Below are 5,849 nucleotides of genomic sequence, written 5' to 3'. Positions count from 1 at the left end.
AAAAGCAATTTTATTTTTGATGAGTAGATACCACTGCTTTGCTTTAATAGTGGCACATTGACATTTTTTTTTGCCAAAAAATTTTTTTTTATATTGTGTTTCATGTATTCCATTGGCTGTACCGTAAACTGGGGTTAATCTTTAACAAATCAAGCTTTAGGTAAGTCTGTAGGACGACCTCAGTAAAGAAAGCAACTCAGTTTAAGGTACTCTCTTTGAAATACGTCTAATTGTAAATAAAATCGAAAAATGTTTTTTTCAGATGTAACACTATTCAAGCAAAGCGGCGGTATTAACTTTTGAAAAAATAAGTTGAGAATTATGTGTTGTAATTATTTATTTTTCTAATTAAACAAAATAATTGGAATAACAAAAAATGTAAAAACGGTGATATATTAAAAAAATGTGTAAAAAATTACAACATAAAATGGTGAACTGCGTGAAATAAAAATAGTTAAAAATTGATAAAAATTACGAAATGTTCCTAGGAAGCATAAACATTTAAATGGAGGTTGTAAACAATAATATTTGATAATATTAAAATCCCATTTCTAATTATAACATTCGGAAATATACCCAGAAAAGAGCGTAACTATGAAATTGTCGCATCTACGTCATACAGAATATTTGATAATTTGCCTTGATATGTTTAAAGAAAAATACTTAGTTTAGTTAAATTAAATTTAGTTTAATTATTTTTTTCTAAATTTTACTTTATTCATTATCAACATACTGTTTTTGTCACAATTGGTGACATAAAATAATAGTGATAAATTGAATCACTATTATTTATTTATAAATACATTAAATAACAAAAATTAAAAAAAATGAATAGCAATAAAAACGAAGGCAACTAAAATTAAACTCAACCTTAAGTACGAAATTTACATGCCTAAACACAAGTATATCAGAAAAAAGTTTTTTTTTTCTCCAATGCCATTAGAACTCTTGACTTTATATTTTACACGAAAACGTTAACGATAAGAATGTAACACACAAAACAGTAAACAAAAAAAAAATCAATTTTTTTCGTACACGGAAAATACAGACCGATGTTGTAAAAAAAAACGATGTGTAAGTTAATCGGGGTAACTTAACTAAGCCACGATTTTTTCATGTTTTAAAAGATGTGTTTTTTTTTAATAATGATTTGTCTCTCTTAAAAAAAAAAGAAATATGACTTACTGTCTTTCCCATGACAGTGCTTCAATTATTATTAAAAACTCTTTTTAGATTTATTTCGATTTATGACCTGAACTTCTGTTTAATAATTTCCTATAAAAACAAAATAGCAATAAATATTTTAGTTGGGAACAATTCAAGTAAATTTAAAATTTGAAAATTGTATTTTGTCATTAGCATATTATTGAATATTTCGACTTTGGATATTTTATAATCATAATACAGTTTATTGACGAAATTTAATTCTATTGAGATTTTAAAATTTAACAGTATATATTTATTTTTAATACAATAAGCAAATGTGCTTTATGTCTGATCATTATGGTCAGTTTGGGAAGAACTACCCATTTATTGATATTTATCTGCCACCTTCTTTTTTTCCCTTAGATGACTAGGAGGATCATTGGGAAACGATTGGGAAGCAAGGTTAGAAACTAGATCGTTGAAAATAAAGCGTAAAGAATTACAAATATTTCCTTGTTAGCCATCGATAGTAGACAGGTGCCAATGTGATTTAACCCTATTTTAATAGGATCTTCCGCCCTATTTTAATAGGGTTTAAAATCGATATAGTATATAAATACTTCAGTCTTTCTCTATAAAAGAGTTGAAATAGGTAATTACATAAATTTCTAGATTAATATCTATAAACGACTTGTCACTAAAATTTAATTGAGAAAAAGAGCGTTTAACTTCCACACTTGTGTAATAGGCATTGTTTGAAACAACACAGTAATTTAGGATCTTATTCGTGAGTTACTCCTATTAAAAATGTTTTGCAAAATAAATAATTATTTTTTACTTCAAGTTTTTAATATTAATTGGGATAAACCCGAAATGAGTGGTAATAAACTTTATTTATTTATTAAATACCAGATCAGCCTGCTGAGCCTTACATGTTTAATGTTTTTTTTTTTTAATTTAATATTTGAAGATGAATATAAGAAAAAGATGAAGAGAAAGAAAAAAAAGAAATTAAAATTTTAGAGTTTCAATAACAGGACTGATAAATATAGAACTTATAACAGGATGTCCAGCCTGGGCTTCAGTCTTCGGGTTGTGGTTGGGTTTCACAGGTTGTAGGTCACTGCTCCTTTAACTGTAGGTAACTGGGAGTGAAACTTCATAAACATTTTTTTGTTTAAAACTGGTCTGACATATTAATATCTAAAGTGGCTTTTTTTAAAACGGATTGTGCATCGTCCGTAAGCAGTGATGGGCAAATAATAGCTATAGGATGAAACTAATAACTAAAATTGTGATGGAAACGATATTTATCAATGCTTCATAATTCATTCATTCATGAATTTAACAAGTATCGCTCAAGTCCAAAAAGTTCGCGATGTTAAACATGAACTATTTAATGTTAAAAAAAAAATTTGGATGAATTATTTCAATTAATAATGAGCGTCTGCATCAGAGGTTTCGTCCACCATGATATAAAAGAAATTATCAGAAATATTCGTTTTGATTATAACAATAATATTTCTAAAAAAAAAAACTGTTAATAATTTTTCCGTACAATACTTTCTTCTGGAATAACTCGATTTTTACATTTATTAAAAATTCAGGAAGAACTGTAGATTTTAATTTATACAAAGCTATATTTGAAGCAACCATTGAAAAGCATAAATCGGAACATAATTTTCGATTTTTAATAAATAATAAACTGCTCTGCGTAGTTAAATGGTTTATTATAGGTCTATAGAGAAAAAAACAAAATTAAATTAAATTAAAAAAATAAATCTGTACAGCTAGAACCTATGAAAGGCCAGGGGTGCATTATTTTTTAAGGAAGTGCTGTTCCAAGACCAACGGTTGTGCACGGAGGTGATTTGGTTTAGAATCACGCTGCACTTCAAAGTAAGGTTCCCCTCTTCACACTCTGGAGGGCTCCCGAACCCACAGGGCTCAAATCCGAATCCTCTGAGTCAGTAGCACAGTGCCTTACCACTGAGCTACCGACTCACAAAATATAACAAAACATAATTATCCATACATCTATTATTTAAACTAAAATAATTTATCTAAATCTTACTTACAGCATAGGGTGTACCAATTTGGAATTTTGGTATACTGTGTATAGTTTTTCATCCACCCATTCATTTTAGACGATTTGCTTTAAGCGATTTTGAACTATTTGTTTTCAATTTGACGTTTTGAACAAGTCAGAATACAGTAATTTATATCTTGGAGGGTGGGCGGTAAAATAAAAAAAAAATTAATATCAAAAAGTAAATAACCCTATGTTAATTCATGAATTCGGTGAAATTATAATTTATTATTTAAGTCCAGGAAAATTGTAAAAAACATTAAAATTAAATTTTTTAAAAGGAAGATGGCCACGGGACCTTCTAATTTAAATTAATCTTTGAAGTACCACCAATGGGTGGTTCCTTCCCAAGATTTTCAGTGTATATGAAACATACAATATATTTACCTACTGTATTATTTTGTACAGTTGTAAATTACATTAAATAAATAAAAAAAATTTTTTTTTAAATTAATTTCATGACTAAGCAAAACATACCAAAACGTGTAATAGCATGCAAAATATGCTAAAACTTGCAATTTCGTGCAGAATAACAATGCGTTACAACAACCTATTTGATATTGTTTGGATTAATAACGTTCATCAAAATCGAAGGAGATTATTAAACTATGGAATTTCCCAGAGGTCATTTGAACATGATCATGACGATTATTATATCACTATTCCTTTTCCATGTTTATATAAAAAGTAATCATAGTTACTTTAACGCAATTTGTTTCAATATTATATGGAATTACCTACCTTAGTCCAGATTATGACTCTAAGTCGCTTAGAGATCATAACGTGAATACATAAAATCGCACAAAATTTAATTTTTTTTTTTTTAAATATCGAAATAATGATAAAAATACATCATTTTTAGAGTTCGATATGCTAAACATCGTGTCCTCCGTTACTAAAAATCGATATCCTATCCATAGGATTATATCACTAATTGCTATTAGTGTATTATTTTGATATTTTTATCAATTAACTGTTAACTATAAAAAATAATATTGAATATCTAATGATTAATTAGTATGATAATAATTAATCTTAATCTAAATCATAACACAACAATAGTTTTGTGATTCGCCAAGGCTTTGAGATGCTTTATTCTCGGACTAACTGACTTCATGAACGTCAAATTCAAATTCCTTTAGGAGGAAAGATGACAAATCATTTTGGGAAAACAAAATCATCAAATACATATGCGATATATTTAGTTACAAATAAAACGAATCTTTCCGCGATGTATTATGAAGGAAAAAGTTTGTATATGAAATCTACAAATATGTGAGAAAAAAATCATTTTTTAAAAAGATGAAAGACTATTTTTCTAAACAAATACAAATTATCCGGTAAAAAAATTAGTTTTTCATTCTACTACGATTTTTCCGGAAGTTTAATTACGAATTAGTAGCGTTTTTCACTTTTTTATCCATAATTTGTATCGATGATTTCTAATTTTCCTTTGTCCTTTCCCTGAAAAAGATAGACTACAAAATAAGTTTTAACTATCTAGAAAGCTAAAAAAAATAAATACAAATAACGTACTACATTCCTGTAAAAATGTGTGCTCTCGTACATCATAGATATTTTATCTACATACATATACCTCGGTATGTTGATTCATTGATTCTGTTTTATTTTTCTTTACTCCCGATTCTTTCTTCCTCTTCATTTTTCCTGATGATTAAGCCTTATATTTCGTTGTACATGTCATCCACCTGTCACTTAATTTATGATTAATTAATATTAAACATTGCCAATCTTTTTAAAAGAAAAATACCTTTTACTTTAATTACCTGAAACAAATAATAAATCATTTAATGTACACTAAATCTATAGTCATAGATGTTTGAATTGAAATGGGAAAAATAAAAACAATAAGACCTTGATTTTCGGAAAAATATTTTTTTTTTTTAAATAAATATTTTTAGAAAAGTAGAGGTTTTTAAAACTTCGATTTTTTAAAAAAATTAATATCAAAAATAAATAAAATTAAATAAATGAATTCTATATATACGCAATTTATCATCTGAATTTTCTCCTCAAAAACCGGTATGAGCCTAAATTTCGATAGTGTTAAATTTCGGTGGTTATTAAACATTAGTAAAAAAATTTATCATTTTTATCTTAAATTTACCACTTGCAGATCTGTATTTACCATATACCATGGTCTCTGTGAATAAAGTTTCGAAAACTAAGATAGGTTGGAAATGTTTATGCAATAACTTGGGTTTAAGTGCAAAATCATAAAAACATAAAGTTTCATATAGTTTTATAGTTATTGATATTATGTTGTACAGTACCAGTGTTGCATTTCTACTAATGCAGTTTTGACCAACTCTCCAGAAGATATTCTAGAAATGTTTACTCTAGATCTAGAAAAAACCGTCGTATACTTTAATTTGTTATAAATAAATATATTTTGTGATAGTTAATCTACCTTTTTAAATTTAATTTTAATATTTCTCTTTTCATTTAAGACAAATGCATACATATATTTTATACAACATTAAAGATTTATATGCAATGTAGTTCATACGCATCGTTTTTACGGTTAAATTTTTTAATGTTAAAATTATTTTTATCTTGTCTTGCTTATTTTTAAATTATTAATTTTTAATAA

The sequence above is a fragment of the Halyomorpha halys genome, unplaced genomic scaffold (assembly GCF_000696795.3).
Source record: "Halyomorpha halys isolate HHAL.00 unplaced genomic scaffold, Hhal_1.1 Scaffold647.1, whole genome shotgun sequence".
Classification (NCBI taxonomy): domain Eukaryota; kingdom Metazoa; phylum Arthropoda; class Insecta; order Hemiptera; family Pentatomidae; genus Halyomorpha; species Halyomorpha halys.
This window is presented reverse-complemented; position numbering follows the sequence as displayed.